This window comes from Rhincodon typus, chromosome 1 (genome assembly GCF_021869965.1).
Source record: "Rhincodon typus isolate 14 chromosome 1, sRhiTyp1.1, whole genome shotgun sequence".
Classification (NCBI taxonomy): Eukaryota; Metazoa; Chordata; class Chondrichthyes; order Orectolobiformes; family Rhincodontidae; genus Rhincodon; species Rhincodon typus.
In genome coordinates this window covers 29,840,506-29,867,598 of record NC_063332.1, presented here as the reverse complement: position 1 = coordinate 29,867,598, position 27,093 = coordinate 29,840,506, and positions in this window count along the sequence as shown.

The window sequence follows — 27,093 nt, the reverse complement described above, 5'->3', positions numbered from 1 at the left end:
TCAGCCTTCCTGCTCCTGTGATGCTGCTTGGCCTGCTGTGTTCATCCAGCTCTACACCTTGTTATCTGAAATAAAAGGCTGCCCTCATGAATGGTGACCATGAAGCTACTGAATTGTGGTATAAATACAGCTGGTTCACAAATGATCTTTAGGGAAGAAACTCTGCTGTCCTTTTGAAGTGACTCTTGACTTACTGCAAAGTAGTTGACTCCTAATGCCCTCTGACATGGCCCTAGCAAACCATACAGTTATCAAGAAAATGACTCATCACCTACCTTCTCAAGGCTATTCAGAGTAATGCCCACATTTTAGAGCTGAGTTAAAAATTGTCACACAAATAATGTTCTCCTAGGCTCAACAGATAAATCGTTCTGTGCTTTCTTTTTCACGTGGGAATGTAGTAGTTTCCCCAATATGGATAGAAACGTTTTTGAATGAAATATTGTCATTTGAAGGGACTTTTCTGCTACAAAGTCACCAGTCCTGTTTAGTTTGCAGCAGTTGGTTAAGTAAGAAAAGCCTGGAAAAAAACGGTACTGCCATGTGTTATTGTGAGAAAGCAAACTGGAGGCTGCTCTGACCTTGGGAGTCCCAGCTGTACTGCTTGTTCAAAAGGGATAATACCTCACTGGGAGACTTCAGAAGCACCCAGCTCCAAACTATTAGAGCAATTTGACAGTCCTGGGAAATTTTGTTTGCTGCAAGGTTTTGCAGGACTTTCTGCTCGGAGTTTGTGTAAATTAAATTCAATCAGAGAAGACATGCATGATTGCAATGTGGAAACAGGCAGTTTGGCCATTCCCTTCTAACTTTCTCTCCTTGTCCCAATGAACGTGCCGACCCTTTGTGTCTCCTATTTAACCTATCCTTAAATGTTGGTGTGAGCCTCTGCACCAATCAGAAACTTCAACAGCGCATCCACCACACTCGCTACTTTCTGTGTGAAAATATTTCTCCGGCTCCCACTCCTAAACGCTTGTGTTTATATTTTGTATCCATGCCCTTGTTGCAGTGCTCACAATCGAAAAATTTGCATTTAAACCAAGCATTTTGTTCTATCCGCCTCCCCCTCTCTCCCTATTTATTTCAGAACCCCCTTCCCCTCCCCCATTTCTGATGAAGGATCTAGGCCCGAAACGTCAGCCTTCCTGCTCCTATGATGCTGCTTGGCCTGCTGTGTTCATCCAGCTCTGCACTTTGTTATCTCAAAATGCCTCACAGAACTACTTTTTGAAGTGTACTCATTATTGAAATGGAGGAAACATAGCGACTAATTCGCACAATGCAACCTCCTACAAGCAGCAATGTGATAATGACCAGTTAATTAGTTTTTGTGATGCAGGTTGAAGGATAAATGTTGGTCAGGTCACTGGTGATATCTCCCTTACTCTTTTTTGAAATAATAGATAAGCAGATAGCTCGGACAGTTTCTCAGTTTAAGACCTCATCCAAATGGCAGTGCTCCGTCAGTTCTGCACTGAATCGCTTGGCTTTGGTTTACATACTCAAAGTTCTGGAATGACACTTGAACCCAGAACATTGCGACTCATAGGAAAGCGTGCTACAAACTGAATTATGTCTAACACACAATCAGGGCAAGCAACTTGCTTCTGCTTTTACAATCAGATGAGGAGAGATGCTTGGCTTCCTGTTTTCCAACCTTCTCTCTCCCCCTCTCGATCAGTGCAACAGATTTTGTTTTGCATGTGGCTACTGTGCTACAATTAAACTAAGTTAATCCAATCAAAATGAAGAAAAGCCAATCCCAGGGATTTCTTAAGTGGAATAGAGTGGAGCTTTATCAAGTGTTAAACTCGAGAAAAATAAGATGTAACATCAAACACATACACACAAAACAGAGCTACCAAAACTTTTAGAAAGGGGATAAGGAGTGTCCACTACAGGCAAGGAGTTAAGGGCATTTACAGTTTAAAGGTTTTAGAATTCTTTAATTGTAAGAGTAAAACCTAAAACCTGGTTTAGTTTAACTATTGTTTCAGAGATAGTAGGAACTGCAGATGCCCGAAACGTTAGCTTTCCTGTTCCTCTGATGCTGCTTGGCCTGCTGTGTTCATCCAGCTCTACATCTTGTTATCTTAGTTTAGCTATTGTCTTGTTTCCTCAGGAGTGGCAAAACTTGCAGGTAATCTTGGTTTCTCAGTGAATGGTAGTTTCTCCAAGTTGCTTTTTCATTAGCTAGTTTCTGAACTTGAGTGAGAAAGAGAGGAAGAATTTCCAATATCCTTGGTGTTAACAATCCATCTTATTTTCTTTCTCCTCCTGCTCAAACACTGCTGTTGATAAACCTTTACTGTCTGTGTCATTGCTTTCTTCTCAGGTGGATAGTTGTAAGCAACCTTTTGACTTTATACGTGTGCATTTATCATGCAAGTATGAGTAAAACAACGGCTAGTAAGAACTGCCGATGCTGGAGTCAGAGATAACGCAGTGTGGAGCTGGAGGAACACAGCAGGCCAGGCAGCATCAGAGGAACAAGAAAGCTGCTGTTTGTAAAATGAGATAGATGTCTTGTTATGGCCTTTGTATTATCTCAATGTCCTTCCTATAGTTTAGGGAACTAGGGGCCAGTTTTAAACTGTCAATTCTCACCATCATGATCCCACCTGTTTATCTTGTTTGTAAAACAAGAGATGTTCTTGATGCCTCGCTGAGTTTCAGTCCCTCTTGATTAAAACGGCAATTTTGGTGTAGCTGTTTTTGTATCTTCCATGTGGGTTGTCTGGGCTTTATCGATGATCATAGTTGTCATTTAGGTCAATCATGTCCATTTTTGAAACCATATTTAGTCCAAGAAATGCTCAGGTATTAAAGTCAAATAATGAAAGCTGAATATTGTAATCCATTTTCACTATTGTCATAGCGCTATGTACTCCTTTTCTTCAAAAATACATTTAAACTAATCTTCCAAATTCTAATGAAAGTTTTAACTTTTCTCTTGCATTTACTTGTAACAGGCAATGTCTTGTTCTGGCCTTTGTATTATCTCAATGTCTTTCCTATATTTTAGTGAACTAGGTGCCAGTTTTAAACTGTCAATTGACATCATCATGATCCCACCTGTTTATCTTGGCTTCAAATTCATTAATGTTTTTTCTTAACAAAACTCCATGGATCTCAGTTTCTACATTTTCAATTGCACTAACCTTAACAGCTTTTTGGATGGAGAATTCTAAATCCCCCCAGCTTTCAGTGATGAGTTTATTTCTGGTATCTGCCCTGAATAACATAGCTCTAATTTTAAGTTTATGACCCCTTGCCTGTGGTTCTTAAAAGAAATAACTTCTCTCAATCTGGTCTACCAAATCCTTTGATCATATTAACCACAACAATTAGATCACTGTGCAATCTTTAATAAATAAGGGAATACAAACTAGCCTCTGCAACCAAATCTCTTAATTTAACACTTTGTCCCTGTTTAAGTCTAAGTTCTACATCTCCAGTTCTCTTCTCCCTGCACACAAACACAAACTCATCCAAAACTGCTCTACCTGCTTGCCCTCCTTTCTGTTAATACTTGCCAGCTAGGCCAGCATTTGTTCCCCATCCCTAATTGCCTTGACAAAGTGACGGTACACCACATTCTTAAACTGGAACAGTCTGGTTGGTGTAGATCCATTCCCAGTGTTCTTCACAAGGGACTTTGACCCAATGAAAGTGAAGGAACAGTGATATAGCTCTAAGTCAGGATGGTGTGTGACTTGGAGGAGAACTTGCTGGTGATTATAATCCCATTTATAATTTGTTCTTGCCATTCTATGAAAGTGGTTGTGGGTTTGGAAGGTGCCATCTAAGGAGTCTTGTTGTATTTAATCTTGTAAATGGTACACATTGCTGCTACTGTACACCAGTGGTAGAGGAAAAGAATGTTAATGGTGGTGGATGTGGTGCCAAATGAGTGGGTTCCTTTTTCCTGGATGGTGTCAAGATTTTTTTATTCATTTGTGGGACGTGGATGTCACTGGCTGGCCAGCATTTTTTGCCCATCACTAGTTGCCCTTGAGAAGGTGGTGGTGAACTTGCCACTTGACAGCCCAAGCCTGGACATTGTCCAGATCTTGTTGCATTTGAACGCGAACTGCTTCAGTATCTGAGGAGTCGCAAATGGTGCTGAACATTGTGCAATCATCAGCAAACATCCCCACTTCTGACCTTATGATGCATGGAAGGTCATTGATAAAGCAGCTAAAGATGGTTGGGCTGAGGACACTACCCTGAGGAACTCCTGCAGAGATGTCTTGGAGCTGAGATGATTGACGTCTAACAACCATGACCATCTTCCTACGTGTCAGGTATGACTCCAACTACCAGAGAGATTCCAGTTTCACTAGGGCTCCTTGATGCCACACTTGGTCAAATGCAACTTTAATTTCAAAAGGTCTGTCACTCTCACCTCACCTCTGGAATCAGCTCTTTTGTCCATGTTTGAACCACGGCTGTAATGAGGTCAGGAGCTGAGTGGCCCTAGCAGAACCCAAACTGGGCATCACTGAGCAGGTTATTGCTGAGCAGGTGCTGCTTGATAGCACTGTTACTGACACCTTCCATCACTTTACTGATGATCGAGAGTAGACTGATGGGGCGGTAATTGGTCGGGTTGGATTTGTCCTGCTTTTTATGTACAGGACATACTTGTGCAATTTTCCACATTGTCGGGTAGATACCAGTGTTGTAACTGTACTGGAACAGCTTGGCTAGGGGAGCGGCAAGTTCTGGAGAACAACCCTTCAGTACTATTGCCAGAATGTTGTTAGGGCCTATAGCCTTTGTAGTATCCAGTGTCTCCAAGTGGCTCTGGATATCATGTGGAGTGAATCGAATTGGCTGAAGACTGGTACCTGTAATGTTAGGGACCACTGGAAGAGGCCGAAATGGATCATCCACTCGGCATTTCTGGCTGAAGATTGCTGTGAATGCTTCAGCCTTACCTTTCGCACTGATGTGCTGGACTCTTCCATCATTGAGGATGGGGATATTTGTGGAGCCTTCTCCTCCAGTGAGTTGTTTAATTGTCCACCACCATTCGCAACTGGATGTGGCAGGACTGCAGACCTTAGATCTGATCCATTAGTTGTGGGATCACTTAGCTCTGTCTATCACTTGCTGCTTTCGCTGTTTGGTGTGCAAGTAGTCCTGTTTGGTGGCTTTACCAGGTTGATACCTCATCTTCAGGTATACCTGATGTTGTTCCTGACATGCCCTCATGCATTCTTCATTGAACCAGGGTTGATTCCCTGGCTTGATGGTAATGGTTGAGTGGGGGATATGCTGGGCCATGAGATTACAGATTGTGCTGGAGTACAATTCTGCTGCTGTTGATGGCCCACAGCACCTCATGGATGGCCAGTTTTGAGTTGCTACATCTGTGCGAAGACTGTCCCAGTTATCACAGTGATATTCCCACACATCATGATGGAGTTTATTCTCAATGTGATGACAGGACATCGTCTCCATAAGGACTGTACAATGGTCATTCTTACCAATACTGTCATGGACGGATGCAACTGCAGCTGGGAGATTGGTAAGGATGAGGTCAAGTATGTTTCTCCCTCTTGTTGGTTCCCTCACCACCTGCTGCAGACCCAGTCTAGCAGCTATGTCCTTTAGGACCCGACCAGCACGATCTGTAGTACTGCTGCCGAGCCCCTCTTGGTGGTGGACATTGAAATCCCCCACCCAGAGTACATTTTGTGCCCTTGCCATTCTCAGTGCTTCCTCCAAGTGTTGTTCAACGTTGAGGAGTACTGATTCATCAGATGAGGGACAATGGTATGTGGTGATCAGCAGGAGGTTTCCTTGGACAAGTTTAACCTGAAGACACGAGACTTCATGAGGTCCGGAGTCAATGTTGAGGACTCCCAGAGCAACTCCGTCCTGAATGTCTACCACTGTGGCACCACCCCTGTTGGGTCTGTCCTGTCGGTGGGACAGGACATATCCAGGGATGATGATCGTGGTGTCTGGGACATTGTCTGTAAGGTATGATTCCGTGACAATGGCTATGTCAGGCTGTTGCTCAACTAGTCTGTGAGACAGCTCTCCCAATTTTGGCACCAACTCCCAGATGCTAGTGCGGGGGACTTTGCAGGGTCGACAGGCTGTCTCTGCTGTTGTCATTTCCGGTGCCTAGGTCGATGCCAGGTGATCCGTCCAGTTTCATTTCTTTGAGACTTTGTAGCGATTGATACAACTGAATGGCTTGCTAGGCTATTTCAGAAGACAACTGAGAGTCAACCACATTGCAATGCGTCTGGAATCACAATCAAAAATATGAACTGTTATTAACAGAGAAGAGCAGAGTTGATAGTGGCATTCACAATCATGAGGCTAGACCAGGTGAGGGTGGCAGATTTCCTGCCCTGAAGGACATTAGAGAACGAGATGGGCTTTTCTAACAATTGACAATGATTTCATGGTGATCAGTAGATTCTTAATTCCAGATTTTTTTTATTGAATTCAGATTACTCCATCTGTCGTGGTGGGATTCAAACCCAGGCCCCCAGAACATTATTAAGTTTCTTGAGTGTTGCTGGAAATGAACTAATCTAGGCAAGTGGAGGGTATTCTATCACACTCCTGACTTGAGCCTTGTCATTAGATGTCAGTTTTTGAGAAGACAGGAAGGGAGCACTGCTTGCATACTTTCAAGCTTCTTGCCTGCATTTGTAACCATAGTATTTATATGGCTCTTCCAGTTCAATTTCTGGCGGTGGTAACCCCCAGGATATTAATAATGGGGGATTTAGCATTGGTAATGCCGTTGAATGTAATGGGGAGTTAATTAGATTATCTCTCATTGGAGGTGACCATTGCCAGGCAGTTGTGTGTTGCCACTTATCAACCCAAGTTTGAACCTTGTCCAGGTCTTCATGCATAAGCTTTCATACCTGAGGAGACATGAATGGTTCTGAACATTGTGCAATCATCAGGGAACGTCCCCACTTCTGATCTTATGATGGTGGGAAAGTCACTGATGAAGCAGCTGAAGTGGTTGGGCCTCAGACCCTGAGGACCGCTTGCTGCAATATCCTAGGATGAGATAATTGGCTAACAACAACCACAACCACTTTTGTTTGTAATAAAGTTGACTACAACTAGTGGAGATTTTATCCCCTATGCCCATAAACATTTACAAAACACTGCTTTAGCCTCAACTGATATATTCTGCCTTATTCTGGACACCAACCTTTAGGACGGATGTGAAGGCATTTGAGAGAGCAGAACAAATTATGAGAGTGAGTCAAGTGATGAGGAACATGGATACGAGAGGATCATGGAATAAGGCATATATTGATAGATTGGAAAAGTTTGGACTGTTATTAACAGAGAAGAGAAGAACAGAGTCAATAGTGGCATTCACAATCATGAGGAGTTCAGAATATATAGATAGGGAAAAACTGTTCCCACTGACAGAACAGAGGTCAAAGATCTAAGGAAATGACAAAAGGCCATCATATAACATGAGGAAAAATGTTTAAGGCAGCAAATGGCTAGGATCTGGAAAGCATTGCCAGAGAACTTGGTGAAGGCAATAAAAACACGAGAAAAGATTTGCATGGGAGAGGATGTGAATGTAGGACTGGGTTATTTGCTTTCCTTTTGCTTTTTGCACGTGACATTTGCAAGCAAGGCCAGCATTGACTCACCACTTCTAATTCCCATTGAGGAGATGGTATGTACATGTGAATTAGGAACAGAAATAGGCAACACCTGCTTGAGCCTCCTCCTCCAATCGATAAAGTTATGACTATTCCATCTTCTCACTCACCCTGATAACATTTCACCCCCTTGATTATCAAGAATCTATCCATCTCTGCCTCAAAAATATTCAAATACTCTGCCCTGTTACCGTTTGAGGAAGAGAGTTCCAAAGGCTCATGGCCTACTGTTTCACTTGTCTGACCAAGTCAAAGAAATGAATTATTAATTGTTTTGGAGAGCATGGTTTGAAATGTTGGAACTTGGAACGGCCTTTTGAAACCAACAAGCACTGGTGCATAAAGGCACAAAGAGCAATCATTAACCATCATACATAGGGTACACATATAATGGGGCACTTTGATGTCTGGATATCTCCAGGGCCCACCACACAGAATACAACATTTGTTACAATTTATTGAATGGTGAAATATCTAGCCATGTAGATAATCTGCTTTGGTCACAAAGTTCAACTCTGTTGCACCATAGAAGTCAGGACCAACAGCAAGCTGGGAACTTGGTGACAAATGTCAAAATTAATGGGTGAATAATCCAAAAGCAACAGGTTAATGATCAGAGGAAATGGGTTCAAATGGTAATTGATGAAATCCGATTTCATATGAAGAATCTTGAAATATAAAGCTAATCTCAGTAATGGTGACCATAGAGACTACCTTTTGTTATTGTAAAAACTCAACAACCAATCCTAAACAGAACCAATCAAACTTTTATCCCCTTGAATTTAAAGGAGCTCGTTCATTGTATTAGAATAGATTGAAGGCTGAACAGATCTTTAAGACAGTTTCATGACAACTTGACATGCAACTTTCCATAAAAGGATACCTATCTCACCTTCTGTCACTCCCTTTGAAATGGAATTAGTGTAGTCAGGGTGAGGTATTGAATACAATATCAGGGGTGTAATGTTGGAACTATATACAATACTGCTTTTAAGCCACAGCTGGAGTTTCCTGTACAATTCTGGTCACCACGTTACAGGAAAAAAAAATTACCCTATTAAGAAGAGTATGGGGGAGATTTACCAGAAAGTAGCTAGGTCTTGAAAATTGTAGCATGCAGAGAAATTGGGCAGGGCAGGGTTGTTTCTCTTAGAACAGAGTAGGAGTGAACTTAATTGAGGTGCACACAACAATGAGGGTCTTGGATAGATTGGACAGAGATTATGTGTTTCAAGGGCAATTAGCAGGAGGGGCAGACTTCAGGTGATTAGTGGAAGGGTTGGCTGGGACATGAAGATATTCTTCATCACCCAGATGGTGGTGAGTGTCTGGAACTTGGTGCCCAGTTTGACGGTTGAGGTGGAAACTCTCAACTCACTTAAAAAGGAACCTGACACATTGTAACCTGCTAAGTGGGATTAGAATGGGCGACAAAAACAAATTTGCTGGAAAACCTCAGCAGGTGTGGCAGCATCTGTGAAAGATGCTTCACAGATCTTCAGACCTGCGAACTTCACAGATCACAGATCCTTCACAGATGCTGCCAGACCTGCTGAGCTTTTCCAGCAAATTTGTTTTTGTTCCTGATTTGCAGCATCCACAGTTCTTTCGGTTTTTGTTTAGAATGGACGAATTTTCTATTCATCCAGCGCAAACATAATGGACTAAATAGCTTCTTTCTGTGCCATTATTTTTGTATTGTTATGTGTAAGGTCTAATATCAGTAAGCACAGAACCTGTACTATGTGAGTAAGTCTGTGATAGTGTATTCCTTTAAATAGTTTGTGTTAATAAATTCAAGGCATCTCTCACAAGAATCCACCATTCTGGGGTATATGTTATGTCGACTAAGATATACAAAACCACAAAGGACATCAATATTAACCCGAGATAACAAGGTATAGAGCTGGATGAACACAGCAGGCCAAGCAGCATCAGAGGAGCAGGAAGGCTGACGTTTCGGGCCTAGACCCTTCTTCAGAAATGGGGGAGGGGAAGGGGGTTCTGAAATAAATAGGGAGAGGAGGGAGGCGGATAGAAGATGGATAGAGGAGAAGATAGGTGGAGAGGAGACAGACTGGTCAAAGAAGTGGGGATGGAGCCAGTAAAGGTGAGTGTAGGTGAGGAGTTAGAGAGGGGATAGGTCAGTCCAGGGAGGACGGACAGGTCAAGGGGGCGGGATGAGGTTAGTAGGTAGGAGATGGGGGTGGGGCTTGAGGTGGGAGGAGGGGATAGGTGGGAGGAAGGACAGGTTAGGGAGGCGGGGACGAGCTGGGCTGGTTTTGGGATGCAGTAGGGGGAGGGGAGATTTTGAAGCTTGTGAAGTCCACATTGATACCATTGGGCTGCAGGGTTCCCAAGCGGAATATGAGTTGCTGTTCCTGCAACCTTTGGGTAGCATCGTTGTGGCACTGCAGGAGGCCCAGGATGGACATGTTGTCTGTGGAATGGGAGGGGGAGTTGAAATGGTTCGCGACTGGGAGGTGCAGTTGTTTATTGCGAACCGAGCATAGGTGTTCTGCAAAGCGGTCCCCAAGCCTCCGCTTGGTTTCCCCGATGTAGAGGAGGCCACAACGGGAACAGTGGATACAGTATACCACATTAGCAGATGTGCAGGTGAACATCTGCTTGATGTGGAAAGTCTTCTTGGGGCCTGGGATGGGGGTGAGGGAGGAGGTATGGGGGCAGGTGTAGCACTTCCTGCGGTTGCAGGGAAAAGTGCCAGGTGAGGTGGGGCTGGAGGGGAGTGTGGAGCGGACAAGGGAGTCACGGAGAGAGTGGTCCGTCCAGAAGGCAGATAAGGATGGGTGGTGGGATTGCAGATGGCGGAAGTGTCGGAGGATGATGCGTTGGATCCGGAGGTTGGTGGGGTGGTATGTGAGGAAATATTAACCCGCCAGGTGCCTTGAAAAGTGTTTGCTTTCATCGTGATATAAAGCCATTGGGATGATTTCCTGTTTATTGGGTTAGGATATGAAAGATTTATTAGATGCTTCACATTGTTTGAATGGGTGGAAACATTCTGAGGTTACCACTGACCAGAAACTCAAATGGATTTGCTATATAAACACATTGGTTACAAGAGCAAATGGGAGGCTAGGGATGCTGCGGTGACTCTCCTCCTGACTCCCCAAAGCCTATCCACCATCTACAAGGCAGGCATGAGTCAGGAGTGTGGTGGAATACTCCTCACTTGCCTAGATGAGTGCAGTTTCAATAACACTCAAGAAATTTGATGCCATACAGGACAAATGAACCCGCTTGATTGCTGCCACATCTATACACATTCCCTTCTTCCACCGCCAATGCTCAGTAGCAGCAGTGTGTACCATGTACAAGATGCACTACAGAAATTTATCAAGGCTCCTCAGGCAGCACCTTTCAAACCCATGACAACTTCCATCTAGAACGACAACATCAGCACATAAATGGCAACATCACCATCTGCCAGTTTCTCTCTAAGCCACTTACCGTCCTGACTTGGAAATATATCACAGCTCGTCAAGTGTTAGGGTCAAAGTTGTGGCTCTGCATCCCTAACAGCATTGTGGGTGTACCTACACCAAAGGGACAGCAGCAGTTCGAGAAGACAGCCCACCCCCACCTTTGTAGCACAACTGGAGATGTACAATAAATTCCATGTACCATGAGTGAATTAATAAGGAATCACGCAGACCCCACTTGCATCCTTTCTGTTTGATTATCCTTCATATGTTGTGTCCAAATGATCATATATGCCTAAAACCAAAAAGATGGATATCTACCTCCTGTTATTGAATGAGTAGAACCAGTCTTTCACCCCATCTTAGATTAGAACATTAATATTACCATAAGCAATTTATAGCAATGTAAATAATTTAGAATTTGGATGTATTGTAAAAATCAGACCCGTTTCCATTGTATAATGTTTTTCTGCCCTGGGTAACCATTAAACTGATCTGAATATGTATTTAACATAGGTATTATTGAATTTGCTAGAAGGAACTACAAATCTTATACAGCATTGTTTATCCCAGCACATGTGTCAGCTGTAGATCAGGTTGTTTAACTCAGGCTTTAAATCGGAAGGTTCTGTGATCAAGCCCAGTCCAGGACCTAAGCATAACCATCAAGCCTAATGCTCCAGTGCAGTACTGAGGGAGTGCTACACTGTTGGAGATTCTTATTGATAAACTGAGATACCTAAGAGATATCACTCTTAGATATGCAGAAAAGATCTCAGATTTCAAAAAAGAGCAGGGAAGTTATCTGCAATGTTTTGACCAACCTTTATAGAAACCTAGAAAATTCCCTCAACATCAGGTTTTACAAAATCACTTGAGGGAGCTTGCTTTGTGCAAACTGAATGCCACATTTCCTAGAATTTAGTAAATGCCATTCGCTGTAAAGAAATTTGGGACATTTGAGATTATGAGGGCTCTTTTATTCACATCCAATCAGTTACTCTTTCAGTGCTGTCATTTTTGGAATCAAGGCAGAAATCAACTCTGGAGGGCATTGGTTTCGTGATCCTAGTGTCAGTGTTCATTAGTGATGTGTGCAGTTTAAGCCCTTATTGTTCAGTCACCGTTTCATATACGAAGCGACTTTGGTTATGTAGAGATCAGTTCTAAACAGCTGACCTCCTAAGCTAATGTAAACTTTCCTACCTTATAACAATAATTTCACTTCAAGTGTTAGCTGTAAATATATGCATCAATAACATGTATGCATATATGTTATATGGAAATCTTTGTAATTGAATTGAAATTTAAAGCAATGCTGCCTCCAAAACTTTTGTAAGTATTTTCCATTCAGGGATGACACTATTTTTCTTAAAGGCTACTGCAATGAGGTTGGACAACAGGTCAACTTCATCAGGATGAACACAGTCTCCCAGAAAGAAAGCAACATTCAATTTTGGGAAAAAAACATAAAAGCCCTATGTAACTTGCAAGTAGGTATGGGGGGAATTTGAAAAAAAGCTTCTATTTCAATGAATGAACAGGTCAGTGACCTATGTTCTGCTACAACCACGTGGCAATGTTATGTAAGGAACGGCAGTTATTCAAGAAATACAGTCTTAATTCCAGTTAAAACAACAGGAAGATCATATCTTATAGTGCTGTTACAAACTGATTCTAGATGACAATAAGAATGGAAGTATCATTTAGAGGAACTACTATAGATAAACCACAAACTGTTACTTCTTGCCTCAACTTCCTTTAACGGTCAAGTCTCTTAAAACTATTGCAGTTTCTGTTACAAGAATGAGGCTGAGGAAAGGTTTGACCAGAACATGCCTTAAAGATACACCATGGTGATAATATGAAATTAAAAATTAACTCACTGTGTTCCTAAACAAGGCTCAAGAAAGATAAAATCAGTAATGTTTGCACTTCTGATTGCTAACTAATGACTTGCTGCTTAAAGGACAAGGATGGACTCAGTTGTCATGTCACTTCCCACAGTCAGAATGCTTGCTGATTTTTTTGTCAGATGGCAGGAGGTGGAATTTTGTACAGGTAATTGTAGAGCCATTGCCCAGAGAGGTTCCAGTCTCCTCACGTTTTGGCAGTAGGTGGGTTCTCAAAACTATGGCAATATACACCACAGCAGCAGGCAGCTAATAAGCCAAACATTGAGGTATCTTATGAGCACACCAGGAGTGGAACGCATGAGGTTCCAGGCTAAGGCATAGTAGACAGTGAAGAAGGTTTTCTAAGATTATAAAGGGATCTTGATCAAATGGGTCAAAGTGCTGAAAAATGGCAGATAGAGTTCAATCTGTAAAAAATGCATGGAATTGCACTTTGGTACAAAAAACAAGGGTAGGGCTTATACAATTAATGGTAGGACCTTGGGTAGTGTTGTAGAACAGAGGGACCTAGGGGTGCAGATACATTAGTCTTTGAAGTTTGCGTCACATATAGACAGGGTGGCTAAAAAGGCATTTGGTACACTTGCCTTCATTGGTCAGTCCTTTGAATTTAAGAATTAGGAAGTCATGTTGAGGTTGTACAGAACATTGGTGAGGTCCCTTCTGGAATACTGTGTCCGGTTCTGGTTGCCCAGTTATAGGAAGGATATTATTATGCTGGAGAGGGTTCAGAGAGATTTACCAGGATGTTGCCGAATATGGAAAGTTTAAGTTAGAAAGAAAGGCTGGATAGACTGGTACTTTATCCACTGGAGCATAGGAGATTGAAAGTCAACTTGATAGATGTTTATAAAATAATGAGAGGTATAGATTGAGTTAATGGTAGTTGCCTTTTCCCAAGGATGGAGGATTTCAAGATTAGGGGGCACATTTTTAAGGTGAGAGGAGAGAGATTTAAAAAAGACGAGAGGCTTTTTTTTTACAGGGGGTGGTTTGCATGTGGAATGAACTTCCTGAGGAGGTGGTGGATGTGGGTACAATTACAATGCTTAAAAGAAATTTGGATAGGTATACGAATAGGAAAGATTTGGAGGAATATGGGCCAGGAGCAGGAAGGTAGGGCTAGTTTTGTTTGGCATTATGTTCGGCATGGACTGGTTGGACCAAAGAGTCTGTTTCTGTGCTGTGTGAGTCTATGACTCTATGAGGTGTCTGTGCAGAGAGAGGGGTTGTCTGTGCAGAGAGTCATAGAGTCATAGAGTTGTACAGCATGGAAACAGACTCTTCAGTCCATGCGGATCAGATATCCTAAATTAATCTAGTCCTGTTTGCCAGCATTTGGACCAGAACCTTCTAAACCCTTCCTAGTTATATACCCATCTAGATGCCTTTTAAATGTTGTAATTTTAGCAGCCTTCACCACTTCCACTGCCCAAATATATCAGTTCACTCACCTTCCCAGGGCGCAATTCGACCGCTCCCACTCAGCTCCGCTGCTGAAAAGAAGGACTTACCGTCCCGGCAGGCCCCTGGTCCTCGCCGTCACTGCTCCCGCTGCTGCTGCGAGAAAGGTCCTAAGTCTGATCATGATCCTAAGCCTGCCAATCCATTAATGCCATTGTTGCTGCCTGTCAGCCAGTCCAATCTGCTGTTGCCACCCACTAGGGGGTGGTGCAACCTGAAGTCACACCACTGAGGCCCAGAAATGCTACAGGCCATCCTGTAAGACCAACTAGACCCTACTCCATTCAGCCATAACTGACACAACAGGTGAAGGGCTATCAGCTTGGTACCTTACCCAACCATCAAAATACACATGGGGATAAGGAAGAGGGGGAGGCTGCAAAGAATGGCAAGAAAGAGAGGCTCTAACAAGGAGAGAGACAGAGAGAGAGAAAGAGAGAGAGAGAGAGAAAGAGAGAGCGTGTGAGACTGGCTACAAACAGAGAGAGGAGGCCATAAAAAGAAGAGAGTTGGAGGCTGAAAAGTGGAGAGAACTGTTTTAAGCCAGTCAAAGGAATACATAGTTCAATGGGAACCAAGAAAATGTGAAGTCACTGAGGTAATTAATTCCTTGTAAATGAATGCGAATCTGTAGCTTAAGGCTGCATAACCTCGGGAGCTACTACTTGGTGCAAAATGTCATGGTCGCTATTCTTATGAGCATTATGTCAGTTATTTGATTTCAATGGAAATTTGTAACACCGTTTATTTTTATTTTTCTGTATTTTTGGGTGTGGACTAAAATGGGAAAATGACTGTTTCAAAAACCAAGGATTTATGAAGGATTGCAGCACTTTTTAAAAGCAAGTAACCTCAAACTCATTGTAAGTGCTGTTTATGACAGCTGCTTGTTCAAGCAATAGTCAAAGCTTAATTTATAGATGAGATGGAGCCAAGGGGTATGTACTTTGCTGGCAACAAGTAGCTGATTGATAACTGGTTGCTAGCACACAGATCAATGACAAAAGCCTTCTGCCTGGCAACAACTATGTGATTGGTTCCCATGTAGCTGGACATTTTGGAACTGTAAATGTTTTGGCAAAATCAAATCTCTGTAAAGGCAAAAGCTATCTCTTTTCTCTGTAGTTAAAAAGCACCTCAAGCCTGAATATAGCTAGTTTATTGCCCCTTTCTAGTTGTAAACTGTGACTTAGTTGGTGAGTCAAAGACCTTTAGAAGTGGGAACTAATCACCCTGTGTCTCCTGAAAGCATCTGGAGAAGGAAGATTGGGAAACAGCATTCTGATCAGCACAGGAATCATCTCTTTGGACAGGAAACATTGAACTGCTTTCCAAGAGTTTCCCTCTATCCATCATACCCATGCTTTTGCTTTTCTCTCTTTCTGTACATATTTGTGGTGGCAGAATTTATAAAGGATTAGAATTTAACAAGTAGGGGTATATGCCTACAGTTTGTTTACCTGTAATAAATTTGTAATAAGTAGTCATTCTTGTTGAGTACAGAAACCTGGTCTGTTCTTTCTGTCAACCTGTGTATGAAAGTCAAGTAAAATGGGGAATTCTGCATATTTTAAAAAAGCTTTATCTTTTGTAACAACTCAGGAATAGTGAGGCATTTCCAGCACCCTACCCCAATGAAGCAATGAAACTGAAATCTGAGATGAAGTAAATGCCCAGTTAAAAGCTGCCTGCTTTGTAATGGAAACCATTAGCTATGACCTCACTAGCCTGAGGAAGGCACATTCGGGATAATGTTTTCTTTGAGCTAACATGTGTTTCATGTACTTCAAAATAATTTTTGCCACTGACTTGTGTAAGTTGCCTTTGGTTTCTAGAAAATTAAAGCTTTCCTTGTACTGTGGCCTTACATTTAATGGAACAGTTATGAATATTGAGATTATTGATGATTTCTATTAATTTGGCTTCGGCCTGGTCAAAGTCACTCATATGCTTGCACAAATACTGTAGAAATTGTTAGTATGTAACCGCAGCACTTATAAATTACTCAATGAGAATGAAGAAGGAGACACTCAAAACCAAATAAAGTAGCCCAGAAAATGAGAAAATCACCCTCAAAAAAATCTCAAGGAGGTTTGAGAAATAAAATTGACCCCTAGGTTTAATGTTTTGTGAAATGGACATGAAATGGAATTGATAAGATTTGTGCTGTTAGGAACTCAGAATTCTAAGCACTGGCTGGATTTAATGGGGCTCTGCAATCTCCATCACTCCCCTCCCCCACCAAAACATTAACTCTTCCCAAAGGTTGAGCCCAAAGATTGCCCTGTAATAATTATATGGTTATTTGACAAATAATTGAATAAAGGCAAAATACTGCAGATGCTGGAAATCTGAAGCAAACACAGAGAATGTTGAAGGAACTCAGCAGGTCTGGCAGCATCTATAGAGAAGAGAAACTGAATTAATGTTTTGAGTCTGATGTGACTCTTCTTCAGAACTCAACACTGATAAAGAATGTTCTGAAGAAGAGTCATACCAGATGTTGTACATTAACTCTGTTGCTCTCTCTATAGATGCTGCCAAACCTGCTGAGTTTCTCCAGCATTCTCCATGTTTGTTGGCCATCAATTGAGGTAACGGACATTCACCAATCAGAAAAGGATACCCCCACCTCAGAGTGCTGCCAGTCAGAGGCTATTGGTTGTCCTATGCCAGCAATACCTTCTGAAGTAGTTCTCAGCTGAAGTGGAGAAAGGGGAGGGGCAAAATTACTAGGATTTCCACTTGTGATTGCTGTTCACCTATTTCACAGAATGGAAACAGGCCACTTAGCCCAACAAGTTCACACCACCCCTCTGAACAGCATCCCACTCAGACCTGGCCCCTGTCTCCTGCATTTCCCCATGTCTAACCCACCTAACCTAAACATCCCTGAACACTATGGGCAATTTAGCATGGCCAATCCACCTAGCCAGCACATCTTTGGACTGTGGGAGGAAACCCGAGCACCTGGAGGAAACCCACACAGACACAGGGATAATGTGCAAACTCCACACAGACTGTCACCTGAGGGTGGAATCGAACCCAGGTCCCTGGTGCTGTGAGGCAGTAGTGCTAACCACTGTACCGTTGTGCTGCCCTTAAAGAAAAGAGGATGGTAGTGAGAGATAGTAGGAACTGCAGATGCTGGAGAATCCGAGACAACAAGATGCAGGGCTGGATGAACACAGCAGGCCAAGCAGCATCATAGGAGCAGAGAGGCTGACGTTTCGGGCCTAGACCCTTCATCAGAAAAGGGGGAGGGGAAGGGGGTTCTGAAATAAATAGGGAGAGAGTGGGAGGCGGATAGAAGAGGGATAGAGGAGAGGATAGGTGGAGAGGAAACAAACAGGTCGAAGAGGCGGGGATGGAGCCAGTAAAGGTGAGTGTAGGTAGGGAGCTAGGAAGGGGATAGGTCAGTCCAGGGAGGATGGACAGGTCAAGGGGGCGGGATGAGGTTGGTCGGTAGGAGATGGAGGTGCGGCTTGAGGTGGGAGGAGGGGATAGGTGGGAGGAAGAACAGGTTAGGGAGGCAGGGACGAGCTGGACTGGTTTTGGGATGCGGTAGGGGGAGGGGAGATTTTGAAACTTGTGAAATCCACATTGATACCATTGGGCTGCAGGGTTCCCAAGCGGAATATGAGTTGCTGTTCCTGCAACCTTCAGGTGGCATCGTTGTGGCACTGCAGGAGGCCCAGGATGGACATGTCGTCTGAGGAATGGAGGGGGCGTTGAAATGGTTCGCGACTGAGAGGTGCAGTTGTTTATTGCGAACCGCTCTGAGGAGCATAAGATCAGTCTTGGTCCATTTAAAGGCTGGGTTGAAGCATACTAAAATGCAATTTGTGCCCAGCTGGCAAGAAATGAGTTGATCCCAGCAAAGTTTCTCCAGCCAGCCTAATAACATTTCCATTCATAGTAAACTCCCAACATAGCATGCACCGCCAAATGGCTAGACTTGGAATTGGCAATGACAATACTCTTTTACCCATGACACGCTTTAGTTTCCAGCTTTCAGTGAGATGGCCTTCTCTTGCAGCAGCAACTTTTATAATGAGACCCCAGATCATGAAGACTGGAGAGCTACAAATTGTGATCACATGATCTCACGTGGTCATCACTTACTTTGGAAAGTGACAAAATACTTGATCAGTGTGGAGCTGGAGGAACACAGCAGGCCAGGCAGCATCAGAGGAGCAGGAAAGTTGTCATTTCAGGTCGGGATTTTCTGAAGAAGGGTCCCAACCCAAAACGTCAACTTTCCTGCTTCTCCGATGCTGCCTGGCCTGCTGTGGTCCTCGAACTCCACACTGTTATCTGATTCCAGCACCTGCAGCTCTTGCTATCTCAAAATACTTGAATATTTTATATTGGTCATTAAATATTTTTAAGATGGATGTAGATAAATCTTGTTAGGCAAGGGAATCGAAGTTTCAGGAGTAGGTGGGTCTACAGAATTCAGAGCACAAATAGAGCAATTTATGATCTTATTGAATGGCAGAATGAGCTTGAAGGGCTGAATGGCCTACTTTTACCCCTGATTGGAATATCCTTATGTATGATCATATAACATTACATTAAAATTGGCTTCATTTGTCAAACAACATCATTAAACAGAGAAAGAACAAATAAAAATATGATATAAGCTAAAATATAAAACACTGTCATAGTTGCAAACTTATCCCCTTGTATGGCAGGAAATATTATTTCAAAACTGCTGAGAAGTTATTGGTGTTCCCAGAATGGTTCTATAACTGTTCTTACCATCTGTGAAAACTGTCCTGTCTTCAAAGGTTACCAAAGAATTCAGATTACATTCTCCCCACAATAACTGTGGTTTCTAAATATGCTTTAGGTTTATGACTTATTGGCAAGCAACACTCAGTCCAGTAATGCTATTGGTGTCAGCACTATGAAAGGCCTAGAGATATGAAAATTGATCCATCGTCAGCTACTTCCAATGCTCATGGCCCATGTGAACAGTCGTGCTTGTAAGGGCATTAGTGGGAGTGCGAGCTGCTTGTGATGGAAGCATATAGAGCTGAAGATCTTGATATTGTTCAAGGTCTAGAGTCGATTTGATGATCAATCTGCTAACTGAGGTGCCTTTAACTATCTATTTCTGCTGCAAGGTTAGTGAAAGAACTGTGTTGTTGGAAGAGTTCCGAATAGCTGTTGTTTCAGGACAGACGGTTCTGGAATTTTCCAAGGAGTACAATGGAGTCATTGGCCTGTCAATCCTCCTGGGGTTATAGTTGCACATCCACTTGGCTGCAGTCGAAATGGGAGCTGAAACAGCATAAGGAGGAAGCTGCTTGTAGAGGAAGGGGCAGTAGGTAACATTTCATAGATAACATTTCTCCTCCCTCCATCTCAGCCAGGAGCAGTGTCTGAGGATCTAAAAACCAGCAAAGTGGCTAAACTGTGCCACCTTCTCCAACCAAGCACAAACTGCAGGGTAGGGTGAAGACAGTGCTTCCAGTAACCATGAAGATCACAGCTAACCTCAATTCCAATGTCAGAATCTTGACAGGTTGGAACTGATGACATTGCCAAGATCTTCCAGCTCATTGGGTATTACAGAGGTAACAAAGAAAAGGGGAATTCATCGTTTTCTCTCCAAACAGAAAGAAGAAGAGAGAGCAAGTGTCTGCCATGTTAGCCAGTAGAAAGAGCCATCAATGGCATGCACATGGCTCTATATGATCCATAGAGCAACAGGGATATGGACTGGAACTGAAAGGGATTCCACTCTATTGCAGTCAGTGTATAACCTCGCACAGAGCACCAGATCAGTGAATGCCCAATATCCTGGAAACAACACTTCAACTTGCATTAGTCACCATTCTGTCCATAGTCAAACCACTACAATGAACCAGAAGCTGACTGCTTGATGACAAGCTCTAAGGTGCCTGATGACTCCCCTCTACAACCTAACGATGTATGAATAACAGGCATATAATGAGAGCAGTGCTTCCAACAGACACCTCAAAGCAAAACACCAGCATTCTGAAACCCTGGGTCTGCTGCCTCGATTGCACAGGGGACAGCCCTGTAATACTCAGCAAAGTGTGCCTCCAACCTCATGGTGACCATCTCCTTTACCAAAAAACCTCAGGAAGAGGAGAATGAGAAGGAAGAGGTAATGGAGGAAGAGGAGGCAGAGGAGGGAGACAGGAGGTACACAGGACCCCATCACACTGGACAAACACAAACATAAACAATATAACATAAAATAACATCAACATAAAAACCAAATCCCCCAAATCATGCCCAGAATTGCCTAACTGAACCTTTGTAACCAATCTTCACAGTATCCTCTCGACCAAAATCCTCAAATAAAAAAACAACCATCAGATTTAAATTCATTGGCTTTCGATCGCTAAGTGCTTGGCTTAAATTAATTGGCTGATTCCAGCTCGTTGCCAAAACATCAAAACAAGCCTACAGTTTCCAATCAAACAGCCAATTGATACATGTTTCAATTTTAGAACTGGCTGTATATCTTCAGCTACATGCAGACACTTCTTTTCTGTTTAAGTCTTTAAGCTTAAAAAAGCACTATCCTTTAAAGAACTATACACTCTACACAACTGTGTAACGGTAGCCAGGTCCTTGGGGCTGGACCCCTTGATTTCACCTCGATGTCTAGCTGGTTCTGTTCTCTTAATATCACATGCATGTAGGCTAATGTTTCAAAATATTTTCCTGCTGTGATCCCATTTTGCAGCATGAAAATTGCCACAACTTCTCTGTGAGTGTGGGAGGCTTAGAAAGCAGGAATGCAGCTGTTATAGCTCTCCCTGAGTTCCATGGCAACCGTTGCTGCCACAGAGCTTGTGACCCCACTTAGGGTGTCAGTCCCCACTTTGGGAAGCCCTGGTGTAGGACTTTCTGACCCTCTTGTGGAATCATATCCTCATCTCCTTTCCACTTTCTAGACACCTCTACCAGCAACTACAGCCTGAATCCACCTTCCCTAGATGCAGGCTACCTTTATGAAGTGTGGCATAACTCAAAGTTTGAACATGGGTTCAAATCCCATCAAAACAGCTGGTATGATTTGATTCCATGAATAAAAACATGGAACTGAATATCCTAAGTGATAGTGATCATAAAACTGTTGATAATTGGCATAAAAACCCATTAGGTTCATTAATGCCCCTTTACAGAAGAAAATCTGCCATTCTTACCTGGTCTAGTCTACATGTGTTTCCACCCCCGCAGAAATATGTTAGTTCTTCGCTAGCCTCTAAAATGCTGAGCAAATCTTCCTGTTCAAGGACAACTAGAGATGAGCCTTATGAACATTATTCACTTCCAATGAAAGAAAAAAAGCATACTCATCAATAGCCTGCTCACTAGTGCTGTTTTGATTCAGCCAAATGTTAAGCTCCAAATCACATTACAGTTTTGGCCCAAATGTGGATAAAAAGAACTGAATTCCAGGGTTGAGGGAAACATTAACCCTATCAGTGATGTCAGCACCAAAAACATTATTAGGAACTATCAGAGATAGTAAGAACTGCCAATGCTGGAGTCAGAGATAACACAGTGTGCAGCTGGAGGAGCAGAGCGGGCCAGGCAGCATCAGAGGAGCAGGAAAATTTATGTTTTGGTCAGGACCCTTCTTCAGAAATGGGGGAAGGGGGAAGGGAGCTCTGAAATAAATAGAGAGGAGGGATGGAGCTGGGGAAGGTAGGTGGGTTGGTGATAGGTGAGTGAGTGCAGGAAGGCAGTGGTGGGGATTGGTCAGTGAGGTGGGAGGAGTGGATAGGTGGGAGAGAAGATGGACAGGTTGTGTCAGGTCAAGGAGGCGGGGATGAAAGGGAGGGTAGGTCAGGGGTGTGGAGATTTTGAAACTGGTAAAATCCACATTTAGGCCCCTGGGTTGTAGGCTCCCGAGGTGGAATATGAGGTGCTGCTCCTCCAGTTTCTGGGTGGCGTCATTATCTACGCTCTGAAGGTTTTGAAGTTTGATCTGAAGCTTTGATTTATTTTAGCAAAATCAGTGGCATTTCTAGCAGCAGAATGTTGCAGACCTGTTCCAAGAGGAAAAGGGCGTCAACAAAGATGTGGCTCACAGGAAAATGGACCTAGCCCAGGGAGTGCAGGCAGAGGGTAGGATTCCTCAATATGTTGCAGCATCAGATTTACTGGAGGCTCAGGGTGTCATGCCAGGTTTTGGCAGATACTTGCAGTCTACTGATGATTGCCAAAAGATATTTCATGAGGCAATGTGGATGCGATTGTCTCATGAGACTGTTACAAAAGATGAAATCAGATGACAGTAGGCACTGCAGATGCTGGAGAATCTGAGATAACAAGGTGACGTTTCGGGCCTAGACCCTTTTTCAGAAATGGGGGAGGGGAAGGGGATTCTGGAATAAATAGGGAGAGAGGGGGAGGCGGATAGAAGATGGATAGAGGAGAAGATAGATGGAGAGGAGAACATCAGGTCAAAGAGGCAGGAGATGTTTTGGGATTTCTGAAGAAGGGTCTAGGCCCAAAACGTCAGCCTTCCTGCTCCTCTGATGCTGCTTGGCCTGCTGTGTTCATCCAGCTCTACACCTTGTTATCTGAAATCAGATGAGATCTGCAGTGAGCTGGTAATAAGGATACAGGACTGGCTTGGCCATAGAAATCAGAGAGTAGCAGTGGAAGAGTGTTTTTCTGATTGGAGATCTGTGAACAGTGGTGTTCTGCAGGGCTCAGTTCTGGGACCCCTGGTGATTGTAATGCATATATAAATGATTTGGAGAAAAATTTGGTAGCCTATTAGTAATTTTGCAGATGACACAAAGATTGGCAGAGCTGCAGATAGTGAGGAGGATTGCCAGAGGATACAGCAGGATGTAGATAGGAGGCTTGAGTGGGGAAATGGCAGATAGAATTTAATCCAGACATATGCAATGTCATATACTTTGGAAGGTCAAATGCAGGAGAAAAATAAATGTAAGAATCCTTAGAAGTATTAACATTCAGAGGGTTCTAGGTGTGCAAGTCCATAGTTCCCTGAAAGTGGTAACACAAGTGGCTAAGGTGGTCAGGAAGGCATATAGCATACTTGCCTTCATCAGTTGGGGCATAGAGTATAAAAATTGGCAAATGAAGTTGCCTCTGTATAGAATTTTAGTTAGGCCGTTTGGAATATTATGTGCAGTTCTTGTCACCAAACTACCGGAAGGATGTGAAGGCTTTGGAGAGGATACAGAAAAGATTTACCAGGACGTTGCCTGGTTTGGTTCTCAGTAGCTGAGGGGAGATTGAACAAACACGATTTGTTTCCACTTGAATGTCAGAGGCTGAGGGGTGATGTGATAGATGTTTACAAAATTATAAGAGGCATGGATTAAATGGATAGTCGAAGTCTTTTTCCCAGAGTAGAAATGTCAATTAATAGGGGACATAGGTGTAAGTAAAAGGGGGTAAGTTTAAAGGTGATGCAAGAAACAAGTTTTTTACACAGAGGGTGATAAATGCTGGAATGCGCTGGCAGAGGAGGCGGTAGAAGCAGATACAAGACCCATGCTTAAGAGGCAACTTAATAGACATACGAATAGACAGGCAATAGAAGGATATGGATTACATGGAGGCAAAAGATTTGATTTTAGAAAAATGTCATATATCAGGACAGGCTTGGTGGGCCGAAGGGCTTGTTCCTGAGTTGTACTGATATTTGTTCTTTGTTCTGCTGGACCAAGATCTGCTGCCTGCTGGACCAGGCAGCTATACATTACCAGTGTTTGTCAAAGTCACCACTGCCCACAACTTCTTTGCCTCTGAATCCTTCCGGGGTTCATTCAGAGACACTTGGTTTAACAAGTGGGTGGCATCTAAAGATCAATAAGACAAATTCACTTCCGACTATGTCAGTCAGAACAAATGGGCACTCGATGGTGTTCCATTGATTCCAGCTTGTTTCCACAGGTACCAATGTGTTATTGATTGTTGGCATGTCATAGAATCATAGGATAGAATGATAAAATGGTTACATAGGTACAAAGGAACATAGCACTAAGGAGAGGGCATAAACAGTTTCACAATTCAATGAGATCACATCTTAGCTCTCCTTTCCTATCTGTACACTGTAACACTTGACTCTTATCTATCAAAGTTCATTATCTTCTGTGGGAATTCCACATACTAACAAGAGAAAAAAAATTCTACTCAACTCTGTCTTTAAGAAGACCTCATTCTTAAACAGGTTTTAGTCTCCACCAAGAAAGGAAACATCCTCTAGATATGCATCTTATTCAGTCATCTCAGGACCTATTGCTTTTAAATACAATAATCTCTCATTCTTCTAAACTCCAATGGATTTAAAACTAACTTGTTCAACCATCATGCATGAGATGATCCTTTCATGACAGGAATGAGCCAAGTGAACTTTCCCTGAACAGCTTCTAAAGCAAGTATATATTTTAACAAGTAAATATACGTCAACTGTACACAATAGTTCAGACACAGTCTCACCAAGGGCCCTGTACAGTTGTAGTAAAACTTCCTTACTTTTATTTCCCATTCCACTTGCGATAAACAACAACATTCCATTTACCTTCCTAATCACTATGCCATACCTGCACAATATCTTTATGTGTTTCGTGCATTAGGGCAGGACTATGTTACGACGCAAGGTCATTCAGCCCAACATGTCTCTACAAGAGCAATTCTCATGCCTTGTCTCCACAGTACTGCAAATGCTCCTCTTCAGATTGTGACTTAATTCCATATCTGAAAGCCATAAATAAGTCAGCCTCTGCCACACACTCAGGAAGCCTGTAGCCTAACTACCCGTTGCAATAATAAAAAGATTTTTTCATGTTGACATCAATCCTTTTGCCAATCATCTTAAATCAGTGTCTTCTGATTTTTTAGTCCTTCCACAAATGGTGACAGCACTTTGCTATTTACTCTATCCAGTGCACTCACGATTTTGTATCCCTCTCTCCTCAACTCTCTCCTCTCCAAAGAGATCAACCTATCATCTCCAATCTATCTGCATAACTGAAGTTCCTCATCTCTCAAAGCAATCTAGTGAATCTTTCCTGCACCCTCCCTCTATAATGCCTTCACAACCTTCCTAAAGTGTTTTGCCCAGAGCTGGAGTTTGACTTCAAACTAGTTTTTATACAGGTTTATCATAACCTCCTCGCTATTGTGCTCTACACCCCTACTTACGAAGCCAAAGTTCCTGTAGGCTTTTTTTAACTGTGTTCTCAACATGTCAGGCCTCTGTTCCTACCTCCCCTTTAAAATTTTCATTTTCAAAAACATCTCCCATGTTTCCTGTCAAAACAAATCACTCAATGCTGCATGAAATTTCATCAACTATTTGTCAGCCCATTCCAACAACATGCCAATGTCTTTTTAAAGTTTAACATTACCCTCTGCACACTTCAAAATATTTTCATATTTTGCTCTTTGTGTCAAAGTCTAAGTCATTAATATATATGGATATATATATAAGGAAGGTCTGGGGTCCAAACACCTATCCCTGGTGAGTTCCACTATAATTTTCAGCAGGTCTGGCAGCACTTGTAAAGAAAAAAATCAGAGTTAACGATTCAGGTCCGGTGACCCTTCCTTAGAATAGACCCAAAACGCTAACTCTGATTTTTTTCTCTAGAGATGCTTCCAGACCTGCTGAGCTTTTCCAGTAACTTTGTTTTTGTTCCTATCTACAGCATCTGCAGTTCTTTCAGTTTTTATCCACCAAAATTTTGCTTTATTTTCTTGTGGGGAATGGGGGTCATGGGCATGGCTCGCTTCGCCAACATTCATTGCTCATCCCCATTGCTCATTGTGGAGCAATGTTCACAATCTCTCTCTTGATGTCGACAAACAAAAGAACTGATCATTGACTTCAGGAAGAAAGGAGGAGGACACACCTCCAGCTACATCAATTCAGCTGAGGTGGAGAGGGTCGAGGGCGTCAAGTTCCTTAGAGTGACGATAACAGATAACCTGTCCTGAACTTTCCATGTAGAAACGATGGTCAAGAAGGCACAACAATGCCTCTTCTTCCTCAGGTGGCTTAGGAAATTTGGCATGTCCATAAGGTCCTTACCAACTTTTACAGATACATCACAGAAAGCATTCTGTCCAGGTGCAGAAAACCTGGTACGGCAACCATTCTGCCCATGACTGTAAGAAACCACAGAATGTTGTCTGCACAGCCCAGACCAACACAGAAAACAACCTCCCATCCATGGACTCCATTTACACTTCTCGTTGCCACAGAAAGACTGCCAAAATTATCAAACACACCTCCCATTCTAGTAATACTCTCTTCCAACCTCTTCCGTCAGGCAGAAGATACAGAAGTTTGAACATGCACCAACAGGTTCAAGAATAGCTTCTTCCCTGCCATTATTAGACTGATGAATAGACCTCTCTAACTTCAAATAATGTTGAGGAGATAGTAGGAACTGCAGATGCTGGAGAATCTGAGATAACAAGGTGTAGAGCTGGATGAACACAGCAGGCCAAGCAACATCAGAGGAGCAGGAAAGCTGACCCTTTTTCTGAAGAAGGTTCTAGGCCTGAAACGTCAGCTTTCCTGCTCCTCTGATGCTGCTTGGCCTGCTGTGT